The sequence below is a fragment of the Canis lupus genome, chromosome 34 (genome assembly GCF_048164855.1).
Source record: "Canis lupus baileyi chromosome 34, mCanLup2.hap1, whole genome shotgun sequence".
Lineage (NCBI taxonomy): Eukaryota > Metazoa > Chordata > Mammalia > Carnivora > Canidae > Canis > Canis lupus.
In genome coordinates, this window is record NC_132871.1 from 11,658,739 (window position 1) to 11,683,846 (window position 25,108).

General features: G+C 39.9%; 1 long non-coding RNA gene across 1 annotated transcript in view; it reads left to right on the plus strand.

The window, feature by feature from the left end:
* Nucleotides 1–21,451, plus strand: part of LOC140624264 (uncharacterized) — a 36,789-nt gene extending 15,338 nt beyond the window's left edge. Inside the window, exons 2-3 of the long non-coding RNA XR_012023754.1 lie at nt 10,693–10,847; nt 21,209–21,451. This is a non-coding gene — a long non-coding RNA (uncharacterized lncRNA). The remainder of the gene's footprint in view (nt 1–10,692; nt 10,848–21,208) is intronic.
* The last annotated feature ends 3,657 nt before the right edge of the window (nt 21,452–25,108 follow it).

Here is a 25,108-nt window from a genome sequence, read left to right on the forward strand (position 1 = left end):
TATGGGGGCAATCACAATGGAGAAGGGCTAGGGCCAGATCATGCAAGGTTTATTAATTCGGGTTTTCTGAATTGCAAGAAGCCTTTGAAAGGTCTTAAGCAAAGGAGTGGTGTGTGTTTAAAAGACCTCTCTTCATGGGGCACCTAGGTAGCTCAGTTGGTTAAGCATCTGCCTTTGGCTGAGGTCATGATCTCAGGGTCCTTGCTCAGTGGGGAATCTGCTTCTCCTTCTCCCTCTCCCTTTGCCCCCCCACCCACTTGTGCTCTATCTCTGTCTCTGTCTCTCTCAAATAAATCTTTTTTAAAAAGGCCTCTCTTTGATTGACTGTGTGCTAAATGGACTCAAGTTTGCCAATACTGGAAGTGGGAAGACAAGTAAGGAGGCATTTGCAATTGGCCATGCTTTTGAAGCAGCTCTCCTCATTTTGACTTCAAGAGATGCTGTAAATGCAAATGGAGGGCAAACTCTAAGGCAAGTAAGCACTGTGCTGCTAATCAAACTCTATGGAATATTAATAAGCATATCCATTTTTTTAATTTCCTTGAGCATCAGATTTTCTGGAGAAAATTGGTGACCTTGAAGAGTTGTACAAAATGAAAAATTAACAAATATGAAGCATAAACATCATGCCTAGCAGAGAGTAGGTGCTCACAAAATTGTATCATCATTTTCCTAAAAATGGTACCTTATGACCCATAAATTCTCTGTTTTAAAAAATCATCAATATTTGCATTGATAAACTTGTTAGGACATCAAAATTACCTTGTTTGGGTCCTTATCTTCTTTCTTGCTTTTTCTTTTTTTTTTTTAAGATTAATTTATTTATGATAGAGAGAGAGAGGCAGAGACACAGGCAGAGGGAGAAGCAGGCTCCATGCCAGGAGCCCGATGTGGGACACGATCCTGGGTCTCCAGGATCGCGCCCTGGGCCAAAGGCAGGCGCCAAACTGCTGAGCCACCCAGGGATCCCCTCTTGGTTTTTCTGTTTCATCTCGGAGTACAGGTTGATTTTGCAAGAAAATGAATAGTCTACTTAATATATGAAAACCAACCAAGTCCTTAAAAATTCCAAGTATGTTCAATGCCATCCTAATAGTAGTTTATTTCTGGTTAGCGTCTAAGACACATTGACATCTTTGTATCTATACAAATGGAGGAAAAGATATTTTAAATATGAATTTTTTTTTTTTTTTTGGCTGGGTACAGTATACTTTATTGATGGTACATGACAAGGTAGGGCTCCCCAAGCCCCTCCCCTTCCTCGGGGTCTAGGATGTAAATTGGAGGTCAGGAGATTCTCAGTGTGTTGGGGGATTAAGTTGGGGCAGAGACTCCCCAGCAGCTGAGGGCCTCTCTCTTCCTCTTGTTCTTGCTGGGGCTGGTGGTCCAGGAGGCTCTTACTCCTTGGAGGCCGTGTGGACCATGAGGTCCACCACCCGGTTGCTGTAGCCAAATTCATTGTCATATCAGGAAATGAGCTTGATGAAGTGGTCATTGAGGCAATGCCAGCCCCGGTGTCGAAGGTGGAAGAGTGGGTGTCACTGTTGAAGTCACAGGAGACAACCTGGTCCTCAGTGTAGCCCAGGATGCCCTTGAGGGGGCCCTCCAATGCCTGCTTCACTACCTTCTTGATGTCGTCATATTTGGCAGCTTTCTCCAGGCGGCAGGTCAGATCCACAACTGACACATTGGGGGTGGGTACACGGAAGGCCATGCCAGTGAGCTTCCCGTTCAGCTCAGGGATGACCTTGCCCACAGCCTTGGCGGTGCCAGTGGAAGCAAGGATGATGTTCTGGGCAGCCCCTTGGCCGTCACGCCACAGCTTCCCAGAGGGGCCGTCCACAGTCTTCTGGGTGGCAGTGATGGCATGGATGGTGGTCATGAGGCCCTCCACAATGCCGAAGTGGTCATGGATGACTTTGGCTAGAGGAGCCAAGCAGTTGGTGGTGCAGGAGGCATTGCTGACAATCTTGAGGGAGTTGTCATACTTCTCGTGGTTCACGCCCATCACAAACATGGGGGCATCAGCAGAAGGAGCAGAGATGATGACCCTCTTGGCCCCGCCCTTCAAGTGAGGCCCAGCCTTCTCCATGGTGGTGAAGACCCCAGTGGACTCCACAACATACTCAGCACCAGCATCACCGCATTTGATGTTGGCGGGATCTCGCTCCTGGAAGATGGAGATGGACTTCCCGTTGAGGACAAGTTTCCCATTCTCAGCCTTGACTGTGCCGTGGAATTTGCCGTGGGTAGAATCATACTGGAACATGTACACATGTCTCAACAAGTAGTTGAGATCAATGAAGGGGTCATTGATGGCGACAGTATCCACTGGTGGTGGCGCCTGGTGACCAGGCGCCCTGGTGACCAGGGCCCCCAATACGGCCTGGTGACCAGGCGCCCAATACGGCCAAATCCGTTCACTCCGACCTTCACCATCGTGTCTCGGGGACGCGGCTGGCACTGCACCAGAAGATGCGGCTGTCTGTCCAACGGGGAGGAGCAGAGAGCCTCAAATATGAATTTGTATCCTATTTAAAATTCTGCTTCCGGGATCCCTGGGTGGCGCAGCGGTTTGGCGCCTGCCTTTGGCCCAGGGCGCGATCCTGGAGACCCGGGATCGAATCCCACGTCAGGCTCCCGTTGCATGGAGCCTGCTTTTCCCTCTGCCTGTGTCTCTGCCTCTCTCTCTCTCTGTGACTATCATAAATACATAAAATTTTTTTTAAAAAATCTAAAATTCTGCTTCCAGGCAGCCCAGGTGGCTCAGCGGTTTAGCGCCGCCTTCAGCCCGGGACGTGATCCTGGAGACCTGGGATCGAGTCCCATCTCGGGCTCCCTGCATGGAGCCTGTTTCTCCCTCTGCCTGTGTCTCTGCCTGTCTCTCTCTCTCTCTCTGTGTCTCTCATGAATAAATAAATAAAATCTTTAAAAAAATAAATAAAATAAAATTCCGCTTCCAGTTTTAATTATTCACTAAATCTGAATTATATTTTATAAGTCAGTACTTGTCATTTAATAACAGTATATTTGAACTTTACATAATGAAATCATAAATTAAATATTAGGAGTCAAGTAATATTTCCACTCAATTATATTTATAATTAAGATATTGATGTGTCTACTTTCTTACACAATACACAAAAGTAAGTTCAAAATGGATTAAAGACCTAAATATGAGATCTGAAACCATAAAAATCCTAGAAGAGAATACAGGCTGTAATTTCTGTATGCCATAGCAACATCTTTCTAGATCTGTCTCCTGAGGCAAGGCAAGGAAAACAAAAGCAAAAATAAACTACATCAAAATAAAAACCTACTACACAACAAAGGAAATAGTCATACTGAATGGGGGAAGATATTTGCAAATGACATATCCGATACAGGGTTAGTATCCAAAATATATGAGGACTTGCATAACTCAACACAAAAAAAACAAATAATCCTATTGAAAAATGAGCAGAAGATATGAACAGACATTTCCGTAAAGAAGACATACAGGTGGCCAACAGACACATGAAAAGATGTTCAGTGTCACTCATCATCCAGGAAATGCAAATCAAAACCACAATGAGATATTACTTCACACCTGTCAGAATAGCTAAAACCAAGAACACAAGAAACAAGTGTTGGTGAAGATGTGGAGAAAAAGGAGCCCTTATGCACTGTTGCAAATTGGTGCAACCACTGTGGTTCCTCAAAAATTACGAACAGAATCACCATATGATCCAGTAATTCCACTACTGGGCATTTACCCAAAGAATACAAAAACACAATTTAAAAAGAGATATGCACCCCTACGTTTATTGCATCATATTTACAGTGGTCAAATTATGGAAGCAGCCCAAGTGTCCATCGATTGATGAATGGATAAAGGAGATATATACATATATCTCACTATGAAATGTATATGTGATGGAATATTTAGCCATAATAAAGAATGAAATCATGCCATTTGCAACAACATGAATGGGCTTAGAGAGTGGAATACTGAATGAATTAAGTCAGAGAAAGACAAATACTCTATGATTTCACTCATATGTGAAATTTAGGAAACAAAACAAGCGAACAAAGAAAAAAGATACAAATCAAAAAATGGACTCTTAACTGTAGAGAACAAGCTGCTGGTTACCAGAGGGGAAGTGTGTGTGGGGATCGGTAAAATAGGTAAAGGAGATTAAGAGTTAAGATTAAGAGCACTGAGTAATGTATAGAATTGCTGAATCATATATCTTACATCTGAGACTAATAGAACACTGTATGTTAACTATCCTGGAATTAAAATTTTAAAAATAAGTAAAACAAGCTTAGCACCAAAAAAAGATAGCTATGTGTCTGTATCGATAAATGATTATCCTTTGCAATAAAGAAATATGAACTGTATTCTGACTAACATTCTCCATGTTCTTTTTTTTTAATATTTTATTTATTTATTCATGAGAGACACACACACAGAAAGAGAGAGAGAGAGAGAGGTAAAGACACAGGCAGAGGGAGAAGCAGGCTCCATGTCGGGAGCCTGATGTGGGACTCGATCCCAGGACTCCAGGATCACGCCCTGGGCTGAAGGCAGACGCTAAACCACTGAGCCACCCAGGGATCCCCCATGTTCTTTCTTAATGCTTTAATCCATATTCAATTTTTAGCTATAAACAGGAATTTGGCCTGTTTTTAGGGTGGGGGGTGGAGGTGAAATTCTGGATTTGAGAATACTGAAAAGGTATCCGGAAAGCCTTCCAAAATGGATTATGACCCAATCATAAGAGTCAGAAGAACCTGCAGCCACACAGGACCCTAACCTGTCAACACTCAATCCTTAGATTATTCACTGTATCTTTTCCCCCTTCAAATGACCCACCTGCAAAAAGAAAGACCGATTCATAGTTGGGCAGATATTTTAATTCAGTGCCAATTTTAGAATGCTCTACAAAGTAATATGTTATTAGACTGGTATTAGACGAGTCAGATCAAGCAAAAATCTCAATATAGAAAAATCTGGATCAAAAAATTGTTGGTGAATAGTCAAGCAGATTCTTTTTGTTCCCCAGCACTAATATGCCTTTTCATTTATTTTTATTTTTTTCTAATATGCCTTTTTAGTGAAGAGTCATGTTTCTAATGTTGACTTGTGAATCAGTATGTCTCAGGTCAGCACAGAATTCCCTTTCATGTCAAATACAGGTGAAACGTGGAATCAACAAACACTGCAGAAAATAACTACAGCTTGGTTCGACCTTTCTTGGAAAACCCAAGTTCAGAAAATGGAGCAGAGATGCTAATGATGCAATTCCTCTGGCTGCAGCCCTGGAAGGGAACCGGGACTCTGTCTTTTTTCCTTTCTCCTTTCCTGTCAGAGAGAAGGAGTGGGGGCTTCCAAGCTCTAAAATACAAGCCACAACCACCACCAAGGGGTGAATGGTGAGAAGTGGTGGCACTCTGAACCACGAGAAGGAGCTGGGGTGTAGGAAATAGAGATGAGAGAAGGGATCAGGAGGCAAAAGAGGGAAAGAAAGGGAGGTTCCCACAGTAACTGAAAAAATGCTTCACCTAGCCTTGGGGAAGCTGGCAAGTGATGGCAAATGTCCCAGGTAGAGGCAAGAGCAGGATGAGGGCAAGAGTGGGATCAAAGTCACAGAAAGGGGAGCAGAAGAGAAAAAAAGTACTGAAGGCCAGTGAGGTGTGTCCCCCAGTCCATATGGCAGGAATTGATGCAACACAAACTAGGGTAAGAAAAACTGGTGGCTTTTCACATTTTTCATGTTGGTTTTAGATGTTCATTGCTCCATTTCTTTTTCTTTTTTTTTTTTCTTCAAGATTTTTATTTATTTATTCATGAGAGAGACACAGAGAGAGGCAGAGACACAGGCGGAGGGAGGAGTAGGCTCCCTGTAGGGAGCTCAATGCAGGACTCCATCCCAGGACCTGGGGATCACAACATGAGTCAAAGGCAGTCACTCAACCACCGAGCCACCCAGGTGCCCCTTGCTGCTCCATTTCTATGCTTCTTGGAGGTTGGAAAACATGGATTGATTCTCACTGCTAAATGTGATTTTCTAGACTAAGTTACCCTCATGAAGACAATATGGAAAAGCTTATATTTCTACCAGATTTAGGTAATTTGTTTACAAATTGAGGATGCAAGCTATATCTCAGAGTTCCAATAGTGCAGGTTGGGAATTACCTGATGCCCTTTTACTGTCTTACCCGACACCCTATATCCCCGCCCCTGGTACACACCTGGCATCCGTGGAGCTCTCGATAAATGGCTGCTGAGAAGATGGTGATACTTCTTGACATGAATACCTCTAGACTTCACAAGCAAAATAACCTTTCTAGGAGTAATTTTTACCAACATTCAGAGAACTAGAAACTTTGAAAGACTAAGCTGGCCATGTCTGTGACCACAGGACTACTAATCCGGATCATGAAAGAAAACAGATAACAGAAAACATTTTGTCAACAGAAAGGCTTTCCTTAAGTTTTTGATGGCCTTTATTTTTTAGAGCAGTTTTAAGTTCACAACAAAACTGTGCAGAGCTCTCATTTATTGCTGGTGGGAATACAAAATGGCACATCCACTTTGGAAACTAGTTTGGCAGATTCAAACAAAACTAAACATACTTTTACCATATGATCTAGCAATTGCACTCCGCAGTATGTCCACACAAATAGATGCACCCAGATGTTTCTAGCAGCCTTATTCACAAGTGTCGGAAATTGGAAGCAACCAAAATATCCTTCTGGAGGTGAGTTGGCCAAATAAACTGTGGAACATCCGGACAATGGAATATTATTTGGTGCTAACAAGAAATGACCTGTAAAGCCATGAAAAGACATGAAGAAAACTTAACTGTGCGTTGCTAAGTGAAAGAAGCCAATATGAAAAGGCTACTACCTATTGCATGACTCTAACTATACAACATTCGGGAAAAGGCAAATCTATGGAGATGGTCAGACGATCAATGATTGCCAGGAACTAGGAAGAAGGGGAAGATGGATAAGCTGAGCACAGAGGGTTTTTTTAGGGCAGGGAAACTACTCTGTATGATACCATAATGATGGATCCATGCCACACGTTTGTCCAAACCCGTAGAATGTACGACACCAAGAGTGAGCCCTAAGGCGAAGAGCGGACTTTGGGGCCTAGTGCTGTGTCAGTGTAGGCCCGTCCATTGCAACAGATGTGCTTCCAGGCAGGGGTGATGATAACGAGGGAGGCTGTGAATGCATGGGAACTGGGGGTATATGGGAAATCTGTACCTCCTGCCCAGTTTTGCTGAGGAAGGTTTATAAGTGGGCTACTCACAGTGTCTTGCCATTTGGTAATTGCTAACTTTGCTGAGTCCTTACTATGCGTCAGGCAGGTGTAGAGCCGGTCCTATTTAATCCTGAACATTGCCCTGTGAAGTAGATGCTCTTATCGTCAACCTCCCCATTTTGCAGAGGAGGAAATGAGGCTTAGAGAGACCGAGCACCTTGCCAAAGGCCACAACGTCACAATGGACGGAGCCTGCACTTGTCGTCATCATGCCATGCTCTATTGGGCCGCTGACGCCAACTGAAGTTAGTGCTTTGTCACAAGGACATTGTAACATGTGGGCATGACTAATAACTAGGACGGGATAGGAAGACTATGGGCTGAAATTTCCTCTGAAGCTATTTATAAATAAGCTGTAAAGATCATATAGACTGCCACCAAGTGAGAGATCCGGGGACTAGCTTTGCATGAGTCACTTAGCATCCTCTGCCTACGGATCAAGAAACATTTGCACAAACCATGTTAGAGATGGTCCTTCTGTCAAAGAAAAAGGAGTTAAAAGTCTTCTGGTGGCAAGCATTTAAATAGATGCTAATGATTTATGCTCTGACTTTTAAAAAAAAAGTGTCTTGCTACTTCATTATGCCTAAAATAAAGTAAAATATGACTTTTTCACTTTTTAGTGATTTATAGACTACCTCACACTGTGCCCTCACAGGGCACGTACAAAGGGAAGACTGAAATCATTAATAATGTAAACGACGCCCACATCTGGTTGATCCTCCCAGGTGAGTGAAGCGAAAGCCTGATTTAACAGATGGACACTGCACTGTTTCCTGATGGTAAAATCACCAGATGTTTAGAGATTCCAGAAGTACAAAGGCAGAAGGAAGTGCGTTAATGATGAGGTTTCTGGCACACCTTTGAATTTTCTTACTTTTAACACTGCATTTTCTTGCACATAGGGTATATGTGCACGAATTGTGCCATTACCTGAATTTTAATTAAAATAGAATTTTACTCTAGAATATTTTATTCTAAAAATAAGGAACAAAGGAAATGGTCTTATAAACCATTGCCAGACTATACCAAAGACTATTCAAAGTTTGAAAAAAATTAAGTTGTTTTACTTCTGATGGATTATTTTTTGCAAAAGCCCTGGAAGGGGCCAGGGCCAAATATACAGACCCTTGTGGCAACGATTTGCCCAGTCCTCCCTGGCTCTGCCTCCCTGGCTGTGCAGGGCTCGGAGCCTCTGGCCCCGGCTGCAGGGGAACCATAGCCAGTTTGCCTCAGCACTTTACTAGGCTGTATCCATTATTTTTTCTTAGATTTTATTTATTTATTTGTCAGAGAGAGAGAGAGAGCACAAGCAGGGGGAGCGGCAGGCAGAGAGAGAAGCAGGCTCCATACTGAGCAAGGAGCCCAAGTTGGAGCTCTATCCCAGGACCCTGGAATCATGACCTGAGCTGAAGACAGACACTTAGCTGACTGAGCCACCCAGAGGCCCCTGTATCCATGATTTTCCTGACCCTGGCAGGAAGTTGAGCCCACCCTCACTCGAGAAAGGGAAATTGTAGAGGCCATAATACTGAGGACCTGCCATGAGGATTTTGGTGCCAGCAGAGGCACAGGAGGAAGATTTTTTTTCATGGTGAGGAAGTGCATAAGAGCAAGGGCTATGCAGAGAGCAAGACTTGGGTTTGAGTTCTGACACCAACACGTGGACTTCTCTTCGGACCAGTCACTTAACCACTCTCTGTCTTGGTTCTCAGTTTTCTCCTCTGTATAATGGGATTAGAATGCATACCTCATAAAACTGTATCGACGATCAATGAGATAAAGGGTGGAAATGCGCTTTGCACACTACCCAGTAGAGCTGAGCCCTTAAATAAGAAGAAACCAGAGAGAGAAAAACCGCACAGTGAATTTCTCTGTACACTGCCTCAGGCAACACACCCTTCCTCCCTTTTGCCTCAAGATGTTTCCATTGCCATGCCCCGGACAAACTAGTTTCAACTCATTTGGTCCAAACCTGTGTTGATCACTCCCATAATCAAAGCTCTGGGCCCTCCGCTCAGTAAAGTGAATGTGGACAACAATGTCCCATTATCATCATCATCAAGCTTGCTAGTTATTCCCACCATAAAAAAGAAATGATAATTCTGTAACGATCACTTCAATAGCAATCATGCAATATATCAATGTACCAAATCAACACCTTAAGTTTATGTAATATGTCAACCATATTTCAAGAAAGAAAGGGAAGGAAGGAAGAGAAAGAAGGAAAGAAAAAGAAAAGAAAGTTTATTCATTCCTTCATTCAGGGCTGTGGACTGGTCCCAATTGGAGCTTCTTCAGAAGGGGGAACAGGCTGAGGGACCCACCCAGCAAGGCTCTCCGGTCATGATTCCTCTTTCAGATATTCAGAGGTTTGGCCTTCTGACTCCATCCTGATACAGAGACAAAGTACAAAACAACCCAAGTAGCCTTCTCTTCTCTAAGGATCTTTCACGTGTGCTCTGAGCGGGCGAGGCTGCCCTGGGGTTAAGCACTGGGCTATCAATTGATGGAAGGCAGAAGTACGCCCTGAAAGAGGCAGGCCAAGCCTCCCTTTTTCCTGTTCTCTCTCAAACTACCTGCTGGGTGACTGTTTAATTAGTGGGAAAACAGCGATTCCCAGAAATTATGGAGTCTTTCGTGTTCACAAGGATCTAGTTCCTTACGCGTTTTTCCCAGCAGTATATACAACCATTTCCTACTATTAAGTACTAGGCTAATCTGAATATTAACTATCTGCCAATTTCAACACACCTCTCCTATAAACATTTCCTTCCTGGGTAGAGAGGAAGCCCAAATGATGTGGTCCTATGTAGTTCTTTAACTTTCTTTTTTATGATTGGAGCAGAGCATCTGATTATTTCCAGGTGTTTCAGATTTTCTCATGGTCTCCTTGTTATTTCTCTCCTCTTTGAGCTCTTTTGGCAATGAATGTGACCATGAGGTCTAAAGCTATAAAGGATGTGTTCGCCACTTCCCTCTTATGTCTGTCTCTTTATTTAACCACAAGTTCACTGTCTTTATCCATGTTAATTCCCTGAGGTATTCACACAGCATTTGTGTTGACTGCCTTAATTTTGATCTTCTCTAATCATTCCCTGCCAGATGGTAGTTAAAGTTTAATGGTCCCTATAAAAATAGTTCCCTTTCTTCTTTCATCAGTCATGTGTGTTTACTTAGCTAACTGCTGGATGTTCAGAATGAACACAAAGTGACCACCAACAAAATGAATTCAACAAACACATTGGCTTAATACTTTTCATGGTAGCTAAAGATGTTGCCTGCCATTACCCACTCAGCCATTATCCTTACATTTTATTGTCTTTCCTTTTCTGTTTTTGTTAGTTTTCTTTCCTTTTTATCTCCCTTCTCAGGTTGTTTGATGGAAAGCCACAAGATTGTGAGGCCTGGCAGTCATCAGTATGCAACAATTAAAGTGTGTGGACATGTCCAGCTCCAATAGCATATAAGTGCTAGATAGATGACATCTGGCATATCTGGAGAGCTTTCCGTGCCACACCCGTAAGATGTGAGTGAGCATCATTCTTTATGATTCAGATAAAGATGCTGAGGGAACTCGCAGAAGGCCACACAAGAGGCTAGGATAGAAACTCGCATTCTTTTTTTTTTTTTTAAGAATTTTCTTTATTTCTTTTTTTTCTAAATTTTATTTATTTATTCATGAGACACACACACACAGAGAGAGAGAGAGAGAGAAGCAGAGACACAGGCAAAGGGAGAAGCAAGCTCCATGCAGGGAGCCCAATGTGGGACTCGATCCCTGGTCTTCAGGATCACACCCTGGGCTGAAGGCAGTGCTAAACTGCCGAGCCACCCAGGCTGCCCAAGTATTTCTAAGTAATCTCTACACCCAACATGGGGCTTGAACTCACAACCCCAAGACAAGAGTTGCACATTCCTCCAATTGATCCAGCTGGGTGTCCTGAACTTGGCATTCTTAAGGAACAAAACAAAACAAAACAAAACAAAAAAAACATATAGATGTAACAAACTCATCTCTAAACAAAATAATATGCCCTTTGTGGGTTTTATGCATCCTAAAACATTCCTGAGCTGGCTAGTTCAGGAAAAGCAAGTAAATGAGGATATTTGGTATGCCATTTTTCAGACAAGGTAACTGAAATCAGTCACATTACATGACTCTTGCCAGGCCACACACACATCTCTAGAAGGATCCTGTCACTTAGATTTACATTAGATTTATTAAAATATGTAGGAGCTATTTAAAAAATAAATAAAACTAACCAAACAAAAGATTAACAGCATTTTTAGAGCAAGCGTTCTGGGTGACTTTATATATACACTCCACTTAAAGCCTATAAAATTTAGGACTCCAGGGCAGGAGTCTGCAAACTACAGCCCGAAGGCCAAATTCAGTACACTGCCTGTTTTTGTAAATAACGTTTTATTGGAACATAGTCACAGCCATCCTTTTGCATATTGTTTATGACTGCTTTCACACTACAAGGCATTGTTGAGTGGTTTTAACAGAGACTATATGAACTGCAAAGCCTAAAATATTTACTATGTGGCCTTTTACTGAAAAAGTTTGCCAACCCCTGTTCTAGGTCTTTGAATTATGGCATTGCATGTCACTTTTACATAAATAATTTCTTGTTATGACTCAGAAATGTTATTTGGTGTTGTTGCTGAACGTATCTTCAAATGATCTGATTTTAAATAGCATTTCAAATGCAAAAGGATTCTAAAATCATCTACCAAAATGTATATTAATTGACCACCTTAAAGAGTTAAAAAGTGACAAATGTTCAACAACTTCTTGGTGATCTGAGAAGCAGTTAATCGCCGCTGTACATTCTACAGGTGGTAGTATTCTGGAATGTGAGCAAAAGATATGCCAACTTAAAAAAAAAAAGATATGCCAACTATTACTCAAGGAAAAAAAAGTCAGTGTTAGTATCTGTCCAGTTCCATAATTTGGGGCAAGAACCATAATCCATCTGGGCTTTTGTTTCTTCATCTATGAATCAATGCCATGTATTAAATAATCTCTGGCATCACTTTCAGCACTAATGTTCTGTTGCCCATATTCTACTCAAAACTGTAGTGTACTCCACAAAGTGTAAGTGACCCTCTTTTCCCACTCCCTGCCTCTCTGCCAAAGGGGAAAAAGAAAGTTTCTAGGCTCTCATAGGAGTATAGTTAGTCCCAATGGTTGTTTTTTATTTTAACTCCAGGATATTAACATATAATGTTATACTAGTTTCAGCTGTACAGCATCGTGATTCAACAGTGCTATACATTGCTTAGTGCTCATCATGATAAGTATCCTCCTTAATCCTCATCACCTATTTCACCCATCCCCCCCACCTCCCCTCTGGTAATCATCTGTTTGTTTTCTATAATTAAGAGTCTGTTCTTTGGTTTGTCTCCTCTTCCCTTTGTTCGTTTGTTTTGTTTCTTAAATTCCACATATGAGTGAAATCATATGGTATTTGTCTTTCATTGACTTTTTTCGCTTAGCATTATACTCTCTAGGTCCATCCGTGTTGTTGCAAAGGCAAGATTTCATTCTTTTTATGGCTGAGTAATATTCCATTGGCTATATGTATTTTAAACAATGTTGTGATAAACATAGGGGTGCATATATCTTTTTGAATTAGTGCTTTCTTATTCTTTGGATAAATACCCAGCAGTAAAACTACATGGTCATATGGTGATTCTATTCTTATGTTTTGAGGAACCTCCATAGTGTTTCCCAAAATTGCTGCACCAGTTTGCATTTGCATCAACAATGTGTGAGGTTTCCTTTTCTCCATATCTTTGCCAGCACTGTTTTCTTGTGTTTTTTATTTTAGCCATCTTGACAGGTGTAAGATGATATCTCGTGGTTTTGATGTGCATCACCCTGATGATTAGTGATGTTGAACATCATTTCATGTGTCTGTTGGCCATCTGGATGTCTTCTTTGGAGAAATGCCTGTTCATGTTTTCTGACCATTTTTAATTGGACTATTCTTTTGATAATGGGTTGTATAAGTTCCTTATATTTTTTAAATACTAACCTGTTTTGGGTGTGTCATTTGCAAATATCTTCCCATTTCATGTGATTGTTTCCTTTGCTGTGCAGGAGCTTTTTACTGTTTACTAATTTATCCTTGCTTTTGTTTCCCTTCCCTCAAGGGACATATCTAGAAAGATGTTACTATGGCTGATGTCAAAGAAATTACTGCCTATGCTCTCATCTAGGACTTTGATGGTTTCAGGTCTCACATTTAGGTCTTTAATCCATTTTGAATTTATTTTTGTGTATGGTTTAAGAAAATGGTTCCATTTCGTTATTTTGCAAGGTAGCTGTCCAGTTTTCCCAATACCATTTCTCGAAGAGAGTTTTTCCCATGTATATTCTTGTCTTTGTCAAATATTAATTGGCCATTTAATCGGGGTTTATTTCTGGGCTCTCTAGTCTTTCCATTGATTCATGTTATATTTCTGTGCCAGTTCTATATTATTTTGATTACTACAGTTTTGGAATATATCTTGCTATATGGATTATAATATCTCCAGTTCTGTTCTTCAAGATTACTTTGTTCTTCAAGATTACTCAGGGTTTTTTGTGGTTTCATACAAATCTTAGGATTTGTATCTTTTCTCTTGTTGATGTGATGTATCACATTGATTTGTCCTAGTCTGTGAAAAATGCTCTTGGTATTTTGATAGAGACTGCATTGAATCTGTAGATTTCTTTGGGTAGTATGGGCATTTTAACAGCATGTGTTCTTCCAACCTATGAGCATGGAATGTCTTCCCATTTGTGTCATCTGCAAGTGCTTTCATCGATGTTTTAGAGTACAGGTCTTTCATATCTTTAGTTAAGTTTATTCCTAGGTATTTTATTATTTTGGTGCAACTGTAAATGAGAATGTTTTCTTAATTTTTCTTCCTGCTGATTGATAACTAGTATATAGAAATGCAATTGATTTCTGTATACTGATTTTATGTACTGCAACCTTACTGAATTCATTCATCAGTTCTAGCTGTTTTTTTGACAGAGTCTTTTGGGTTTTCTACAAATAGTGAAAGTTTTATTTCTTCCTTACTAATTTGTGGCTACGACTCCCATATAATATTGAATTAAAGTGGTGAGTGATGTATTTGGACATCCTATCTTGTTCCTGATCTTAGGAGAAAAACTTTCAAGTGTTTCACCATTGAGTATGATATTAGCTGTGGGTTTTTCATATATAGCTTTATTATGTTGAGTATGTTACCTCTAAACCTACCTAGTTAAGGGTTTTTATCATGAATGGATCTTGTACTTTGCCAAATGCTTTTTCTACATTTATTGAAATGATCTAATGGTTTTTAAATTTTTTAAATTTATTCGACAGAGAGAGAAGGCACAAGCAGGTAGAGCAGCAGGCAGAGGGAGAAGGAGAAGCAGGCTCCCCACTGAGCAGAGAGCCTGATGTGAGGCTCGATCCCAAGACCCTGGGATCATGACTGGAACCAAAAGCAGATATTCAACCGACTGAGCCACCCAGGCACCCCTAACCCCTATGTAAGCCACCCAGGCACCACCAGGCACCCCTAACCTAATGGGTCTTGCCCATTTTCTCTTGTAGATGTGATGTAGCACATTGATTGATTTACAAATAGTGAACCATACTTGCATCCTTGGAATAAATCTCACTGTATTGTAAATAATGATATTTTTAATGTATTGTTGGATTTGGTTTGCTAATATTTTATTGAGGATTTTTCATGGATGTTCATCAGAGACATTAGCCTGTAGTTCTCTTTTTCTTTATGTACTGTCTTTATCTGGTTTTGGTACCAGGGTAACACTGGCCTTATAAGAATGGATTTGGAAGCTCTCCTTCATCTTCTATTTTTTAGAATAATTCAAGAAGAATAGGCATTAACTCTTCTTTAACTGTTTGGTACAATTCATCTGTGATACCATCTGGTCCTAGATTCTTGTTTCTTGGGAGTTTTTTGGTTACTGATTCAAGTTATTGCTGGTAATCTGTTCAAATTTTCTATTTCTTCCTGATTCAGTTTTAGGAGGTATTATATTATAATAATTATATTATGTACATTATATTTGGGAGAATTTATCCATTTCTTCTAAGTTGTCCAATTTGTTCATATAATTTTTCGTAATATTCTCTTACAATCCTTTGTATTTCTGGGTGTCAGTTATTATTTCTCCTCTTTCATTTCTGATTTTGTTTATAGGAGTTCTCTCTCTCTCTCTTTTATGAGTCATGGTAAAGGCTGATCAATTTCTTGATCTTTTTCAAGAACCAGCTTTGATTCTTTTCAAAGGACCAGCTTTTGGGTTCATTTATCTAATCTATTCTAATGGGTTTTTTAGTTTCTATTTCATTTATTTCTACTCTGATCTTATTATTTCCTTCCTTTTACTGATTTTGGGATGTGTTTGTTCTTTCTGGCTCCTTTGGGTAGGTTGTTTTATTTGAGATTTTTCTTGCCTCTTGAAGTGTGTCATTCAAAGCCACTATTTCTTTGTTAATTTTCTGTTTGGATGATCTGTTCATTGAAGTAATTGGATATTAAAGTCCCCTACTATTATTGTTTTTTTTGTTTTTTTTTTTTTTTTTTTTAAAGCATGTGGAAGCGTCGGACCTGAACTCACGTGTATCTGAGTTGAATACAGTGATTTTCAATGGCCTTCTTCAGAGTGTAGGTAAGCTTTTTTTTTTTTTTTTTTTTTTTTTATTTATGATAGTCACACACAGAGAGAGAGAGAGAGAGAGAGGCAGAGACAGGCAGAGGGAGAAGCAGGCTCCATGCACCGGGAGCCCAATGTGGGATTCGATCTCGGGTCTCCAGGATCGCGCCCTGGGCCAAAGGCAGGCGCTAAACCGCTGCGCCACCCAGGGATCCCTATTATTGTATTTCTGTTGATTTCTTCCTTTATGTTTGTTATTAACTGCTTTGTGTATTTGGGCGCTCCCATGTTGGGTGCATAAATATTTACACTTGTTACATCTTCTTGTTGGGTTGTCTCCTTTATGATTATATAGTGTCCTTTTTTGTCTCTTGTTAAAGTCTTTGTTATAAAGTCTATTTTGTCCAATATAAGTATTGCTACCCCAGCTTTCTTTTCACTTTCATATCCATTTGCATGATAAATACTTCTCCATCCCTTCACTTTCAATCTGCATGCATCTTTTTATTTTAAATGTTATTTATTTGAGAGAAAGCTCTAGAGAGAGCATAAGCTGGATGGGGAGCAGAGGAAGAGGGAGAAACAGACTCTCCACTGAACATGGAGCCTGTTGGGGGCTTGACCTCAGGACCCTGAGTCCATGATCTGAGCCAAAGTCAGATGTTTAACCAACTAAGTCACTCAGGCGCTCCTCGATCTATGTGTGTCTTTAAGTCCAAAATGAGTCTCTTGTAGGCAGCATATAAATGGGTCTTGCATTTTTATCCATTCTATGACCCTTTGTCTTTTGATTGGAGAGTTTAATCCATTTACATTCAGAGTAATTATTGATAGGTATGTACTTATTGCCATTGTGTTACTTACTTTATGGTTGTTTTATAGATCTTCTCCGTTCCTTTTTTCTTTTGCTCTCTTCTCTCACAAGGAATTGGCTTTCTTTAGTGATATATTTGGATTCCTTTTTCTTTATTTTCATATTTTTATTATTGGCTTTGGATTTGCGGTTACCATTCAGTTTGTATGTAACATCTTCTGCATATTGGGCAGTCTATATTAAGTTGATGGTCATTCAAGTTTGAACCTATTTTTTTAACCTATTTTTTACTCCTCTTTCTCCCACATTTTAGGTATATGGTGTCACACTATACATTCTTTTCTTTTGTGAATCTCTTGGCTGATTTTTAGTTACTGCAATTAAAAAAAAAAAAAAACCCTACCTACAAAAAGATTTGAATTTTAAATAACTTTAACCTGAATTTCAAGGGAAGGGGGATGAAGGAGAAATGATATTCTGAGATAAAAAAATGTCAAGTACTTTAATGCCAAATATTTCAGCTATGACTAGAAAGTGGAGGATGCCTTTTTGGACATGAGGAAGTATATCCAACACAGGGCAAATTCAGTAGCAACTTTCCAAGAAGATTTTGAAGGGGAAATTAAGAAATTTAACTGACAATTTAAAAGATTCTTTTTGTATTTATACAATTTAAAATATTCTTTTTATATTTATACCAATATTTATACCAATTTATACCAAGATTCTTTTAAAATTTATACCAATGCTGTTGTAGAGCAGCATGGAAAAATCAACATGAATTTTAAAAGTAAAATACAACACTTCAGAGAAATTTTGTTCTTGAGGAAAGAGCTTTAGATTTCATGGCCAGAAGCCTTCTCTCCCCTTGTCCCCTCACATAAAGGGTTGTTCCTGGTCACTGAGGAAGCTTAACAGAAAAGTTGGAGAGACCTTTACCTTCAGAAAGTGAATTCTCATCTTCCAACATGAAAATTATCACTTTTACCTTTGAGTCAGTGCAGCAGAATTTCTATTCAGACTTATTACCATGTATCATAACTTTTAACTAGTTTTGAGAAGTTTATTCCACTGATATGTGTACAAGCGAGCATTCAGAGTGGCTCAGATATATAAATTCCCAAGAGTATGTGTGTCTTGTCCTGATGTTTCAATACATTATTGTGGGTAGAGTTCAAGGCATCTTACATCAACCAAGTTATCTCAATGTTCCATTCTAAGCAAGGGAGGCAGTGGTAGGAGGTGAGGAATGGAATGGGAAATAAATAAAGAGGTTCTCCCCCTAACTCTTGGGTGACCTTAGTAAAATACAACATTGGGCCATGGTGTCTTTATTGTAAAGGAGAGGTTGGAACTACAGGCAGGCCCACATGTGCCACATGTGAAATTCTTAGTAAATTATAACTGTTGTGAAAATACTATTTGTTTTTCTTTAAGACTTTATTTGACAGAGAGCACAAGCAGGGGAACAGCTGGTAAAGGAAGAGGGAAAAGAGGGCTCCTTGCCCAGCAGGGATGCCCAGGACCCTGAGATCATGACCCGAGCTGAAGACAGTCGCTTAACCAACTGAGCCACCCAGGCGCCCCTGAAAATGCTATATTTATATTATCTTCTATCTTATAATAGGATATTATAGGATAATACTATCTTATAATAGGATATTATCATGATCCTATTTCTGGCTGTTGTAAAAACTTACCATACCTTCTAAATTTCCAAAATAGGAGTGACATTTGCTATTATACTTAATCTAATTCCATATTTTAGTAAAGGGAACATTAACACCATGACCAGTGCAGATATCAGAAAAATAATTTGGAACACAATAAATGAAAAAAGAGAGAGATGATTACATATCTAAAGGAACTGCTGTAAAGAGACCCAACAATAATAAGGCTTAAGAAACAAGGCACCTTAATTCTCTCTCAGGTAACAGTCACAGGTAGGCAGGAAGCCCCTTCCACATAGCCTGAGACTCTCTCAGTAGCTTCCAAAGCCACTTTGTTGCCATTCCAGCCACCAGGAGGGCAGATGCCTAGAACTCCAGGACCAGGAGTCGGTGAGAGGCAAGTTGCTCACATGGCCTCCATCTCCCTTCTGTTGGCATGAATTCCCCCACACACCCACACCTAGCTGCAAGGGATGGCTAGGAAATGGGAAGGCTCATCCTAGCCTCATCTCCATGATTACAGACGAAGAGGAGAATGGATTTGAAAGGACAGATAATCCTTATGGCCACTGGAATGAAAGAAGCCTGAAGAGGCAAGTTAGTCTGTAACTCAATGTATAAAATGTATGTACAGATATATACATTTTAATATTTTTAAAGATATGGATAAAAATTCTAATATAATAAAATAACGTAAAATGGTGCTCATCCCCACATTGACAAATCTTAGAATTTATAAGTGGAAGACTCTAATTCTCTTCCCTCCCTTACCAGAGGGAACACACTTGTGAATTTAGTGAGAAGTCTTCCCTTCTTGTTCTTTTTAAATTTTTCTACATTTTAAATCAATAAACAATATGAAGAATAATTCTGTATTACATAAAGTGGTACCACACTGTATCTATCATAATACAAATTATGGTCTTTAGACTTATCCATGTTAGGAATAAAAACTCAATTCCTTTTTTTGACAGCTTTATGGTATTTATATGTGAAGATATGGCTTATTTCTGATCTTTTGTTATTACAAATATTGCTGCAATGAACTTCTTTGTGTACGTGGGAGTCTTGCTAGAATCGTATTGTTTAATAAAGTAGCTACTAGCCACATGTGGTTACTTACATTTAATTAAAAGTAATCAAATAACATTAAATTTTTAACTTCTCAGCCACGGTAGCCACATTTCAAGTGGTCAGTAGCCACATGTGGCTAGTGGCCAGTGACTAGCATACTGGATGGCATAGCCATCATCACAGAAATTTCTAATGGACAATACTGCTCTAAAATATATATACAGTAGAGGAATTGCTGAGTTTGTAAGGTATCCTCTGTTTTATTTTTTTTAAGTTTTTATTTATTTATTCATGAGAGACACAGAGAAACAGAGGCAGAGACATAGGCAGAGGGAGAAGCAGGGTCCCTGCAAGGAGCCCAAAGCGGGACTCAATCCCAGATCCCGGGACTACACCCTGGGCCAAAGGCAGACGCTCAACCGCTGAGCCACTCAGGCGTCCCACATAGCCTCTGTTTTAATAGATTTTACCAAAGTGCTTTCTATATGAGTCAAGATTCTTAGTTATAAGCAACAGAAAGTCATTATAGATTATGTAAACAAGGTAAATATTTTTTAAAGGATGTTAGATAGCTTACAGAATTTCAGGAAAGGCTTGTGAACTAACTTGAAAATAAACTATCTAATATCACACCATGGACTTGACCTAATGAGGACAATGGTACTCTGCTTAAAGGAACAGGTACTGCCCCCTTTTATTTCCAAAGTGACACATGCCGGATGTTGGCCTGTTTCTTGATCTATAATCATTGCTGCCTCCAAAGATTGTGTACTTTCACTGCTGCCACCCTAATTACAGAGGTTCCACTTGGTCCCTCCTTTTTAACACCATCTTCAAAGTTTGGAGCTGATGCACCTGTTTGGCAGACCGGGTCAAACACATGCCTCCCATCTTCACAGTAGGCTAGGAAAGCAAGTGTCTTGCAATTTTTCACCTCTGGGAGATGTGCAAATTTCACACTTACAAGTACCCAATTGGTCTCCAGAGTGGATATAAATATTTTAAGCCCTGCCATAGCAAAGGTCAGTTTCCATTTCTCCATGTAGTTTCCAACATGTGGCATCATCCAGCATGTTAACATTTGCCAGTCTAATGACTCTGCCAAGCTATCTCAATGTGGTTTTAATTTGCATTCTCTTAATTAATAGTAAAGTTGAGAACTAAAAAGAAGATGAAGGAGGAAGATGAAAAGGAAAGGAGATGTACTTTAGGTATACAGTTTGCCTATAGCCCCATCCTTAAATAATTTGTTCCTAACTCACAACCAAGAATATTATCCAAAGGTTCCTAACCAAAACCAGTTGAACCTGAGCGATGATAGACTCCAGTTTGCAAGTCAACCTGAGGATGCCCAGCCTTAAATCAGTCTGCCCAACTGTCTCTTATGGAACCTCTTATAACACTTGTGTTCAAATGGAGACTGTTCCTGTTGGATATTACAAGATACAAAAAGGTTACACAACTGCATGATTTTGTCTAACTTTATGATGACATTTATGTGATTGCATCTTGGCCATGACCAAGGCCAGAGTCCCTCTGATAAATTAATTTCATTTTATACCCTCCCTTCATCATTCTCTTCAGAGGCTCATGTACTTCAGAATTTACTTGTATTAATTCACCCCAATAAAAAAATCTTTCTTTTTCTTCAGCTTCACATTTATCGTGCTTCTTAAAGTTAATTTTATCATCGGAGCTTCTGAAATTGCCGAAGCACAAGGATGAATGTCAGCGGTCAAGGGTTTTTAAATGAATTCTGACAAGACAGAAAAGGTCAAAGCAGATTTCAACATGTTCAAATGTGGTCCTGATTATAAAGATTTTTACAAAGAGTATTTAGGTTGTTCCTTAAAACGGCTGCAATATTCTGCTATACTTGCTGTATTAAATTTTGTCTGGAACATTCCTCTGTCTTGGGCCCCCAATTTCTGCATTGCTCACTTGGTTTAGATGTCATTGTTTGTAAGAAGTGTTTCCAGATCCCCCAAGAGATAGTCAGTTGCCCCTCCTAACACCCTGTCCATTCTCAGTGGTTGTCTCCCTTACTGCATTTATTACACTGTATTGTAATTGCCTGTAAATTTGTGCACCTCTATCCTCTGAAAGATCAGCTTCCGGGGGGGCAAAGACTGAACATAAGGTATTCCAGAGACTAGGACAGTGTCCACCTAAAAATATCTGCTATACTTTTATTAAATTAAGAGACATTCTTCAAAACCATTGCCTATACTCCATAAAAGTGTCGTGATCATGAAAGACTGAGACACTGTCCCAGGGTAGAGGAGATTAAGAAGGCCTGACTCTAATCCTATATTGGATCCTGAACCTGAAAAATAACCTTAATGGGACAATTGGCAAAATTTGAATAAGGTTGGTAGGTTAGGGGCTGCCAGAGGGCTCAGTCAGTTATGTCCCACTCTTGATTTCAGTTCAGGTCATGAACTCAGGGTCATGGGATCGGGCCCTAGGTCAAGCCGTGTGTCTGGTGTCTGGCTCCATGCTCAGCAGGGAGTCTGCCTTTCCCCTTCTCCCTCTCCCTCTGCCCTTCTCCCTACCCCGCCCCCATGTGTGCTCTCTCTCCCTCTCTCTCTAAAATAAATAAATAAGTCTTTTTTTTTTTAATGTTGGTAAGTTAATTAATAGTATCAACATTAATTTCTTGGTCTTGATCATTGTACTGTGGTTTTGTAAGATGTTAACATTTGGGAAGCTGGATGAAGAGCTCATGAGAATTCTTTGATTCGTGCAATCCTCTTTTGTAAGCTGAAATTATTTCAAAATGGAAAGTTAAAAAATTTTTTAAAGATTTTATTTATTTATTTGAGAGAGATAGAGCATGAGCAGGGGGGAGAGGGAGAAGCAGATTCCCCGCTGAACAGGGAGCCAGATGTGGGGCTCAATCCCAGGACCCTGAGATCATGACCTGAGGTGAAGGCAGACACTTAACCAACTGAGCCACCCAGGTGCCTCTAAACATTTTTTTAATAGGAAAAACATGAATCTGTTGACTCATGACTAAAAAGGGAGGAAGAGACTGGGAAGAGGAGGAGGGAAAAAAGGAATGAAAGCTAATGCCTCAAGTGCCATGTTGTTACCACATTCGTAGCAGTCTAATTAGGAGATGTTATTCATGACCACAAGCTACGTAATCCTTTCTTTACCGTTTACTCCTGAGCTTTGTTCCATATGCTTTCACATCATTCAATCGGATTTAGCAAGCGCTGAGCACCTGCTATGTGCCAGGCACAGTGAGAAGCACTTTGGATAGCTACAGTGTGGTAAGATGCCCACGTTTCTCATCCTCAGAGAGAAACACAATCTACAGGGGAAGCGGAAGCAGAAAAAACCCATGTGGCAATACAGTGAGGAACACACAACTGTTCCCACGAGGACCAAATCAAGAGGCAAGACCACGAGGGCATTAGGCTAAGTGAAATAAGTCAGACAACTAGTGTATGATCTCACTTACATGTGGAATCTAAAACAAACAAACTCATATTTGATTGGTGGTTGCCAGTTGCAGAGAGTAGGGAGGTGGGCAAAATGGGTGAAGGTAGTCAAGAGGTACAAACCTCCAGTTATAAAATAAAGAACTCCTGGGGGTGTCATTTACAGTGTGGTTACTATAGTTGATAATACTGGATTACATATTTGAAAGTTACTAAGGTGAGTGTCCAGGTGGCACAGTCAGTTGAGCGTCGACTCTTAATTTCAGCTCAGGTCATGATCTCAGGGTCTTGGGATCGAGCGCCTAGTCGGGCTGAGTGTCTGGCTCCATGCTCAACAGGGAGTCTGAGATTCTCCTCTCCCTCTCCCTCTCCCCCTTCCCCTACTCATGCTCACACGTGCTCTCTCTTTCTAAAATAAATCTTAAAAAAAAAAAAACTTACTAAGAGAGTAGATCTTTTTCATTCTTTAAGCTTTTACTTAAATTCCAGTTAACATACAGTGTAATTTTATTTTCGGGTGCACAACATAGTGACTCAACACTTCCGTAGAACACCTGGTGCTCATCACAGGTGTCCTCCTTCATCCCTGTCACCTACTTAACCCATCCCCCACGCACCTCCCTTCTGGTAACTATCAGTTTGTTCTCTATAGTTAAAAGTCTGTTTCTTGGAGAGTCTCTCTCTTTTTCTCTTCCCTTTCCTCTCTGCTCATTTGTTCTATTTCTTAAATTCCACATATAAGTGAAATCATATGGTATTTGTCTTTCTCTGATTGACTTATTTCACTTAGCAGGATATTAAGAGAGTAGATCTTAAAATTTCTCATCATAAGAAAGAAAATATGTAACCATAGGTGGTGATGGATGTTAGCTAGACTTTGTGGTGGTCATTTCACAACATATACAAATACCGAATCATTATGTTGTACACCTGAAGCTAATATAATGTTATATGTCAATTATATATCAATTAAAAAACAAGAAGAGGCAATAGAGAAAAGTGCTTACTTTCCTGGGAGGACAGACACTTCACAGAAGAGGTGATGCACCAGCTGGGTTTTGAAAAATAAATAGGATTTACCAGTAGATAAAACTGGAAAGAACATTCCAGGCAGAGCATGTATAAGATCTCAGACATGGGAAACAGCAAAGTGAGTTCAGCACAGCTAAAATGAAAAGTGCCCATAGAACAGATTCCTTTTTAGTAGCTTTATTAGGATATAATTCACATATCATAAAATTTACCAATTTAAAGGGTACACTTGAGTGAGTTTTAGTATAGTCACAAAGTTGTACAACCATCATCACTATCTAATTTTAGAACATTTCATCAGCCTCCAGTGAAGCACCATCGCCTTTAGCAGTTACTCCCCATTCCCCACCCCCAGCCCTAAGCAACCGTTAATCTACTTTCTGCCTCCATAGGATTTGCCTATTCTGGACATTTCATATTAAAGGAATCATATGATATATGGTCTTTTGCGATTCTTCCATTTTGCCTAATGCTTTCAGGGTTCATCCATTTTGTGGCATGGCTCAGTAGTTCATTCCTTTTCATTGCCAAATAACATTCCAGTATATGGATGCGTCACATTTTGTTAATCCAATCCACAGTTGATGGACGTTTGGATTATTCCCATTTTTTGGCTATTAAGAGTGTGGCTATAAACATTCCTGTACAAGTTTTTATGTGGACACACATTTCCATTTTTCTTGGGTACATACTTAGAAGTAGAATCGCTGGGTTATACAGTAACTCTATATGGTTACTTTTTGAAGAACTGCAAACTGTCTTCTACAGTGGTTGCCCCATTTTACATTTCCACTGGCAGTATATGAGGGTTCTGATTTCTTCACAATTCCACAACACTTGTTATTGTCTATCTTTTTTATTATAGTCATCCTAGTGGGAGTGAAGTGGTGTATTAGCTTTCTAGGGCTGCTGCGACAAATTATCACAAACTGAGTGATGTAAAATAACACATATTTATTCTTTCACAGTGTTGGGGGCTAGAAGTCTGAAATCAAAACATCAGCAAGGTCATGCTCTCCTAAGAGCTTTAATGGAAAGCCATTCCATACCTTTCTCTTGATTTCTTGTGTT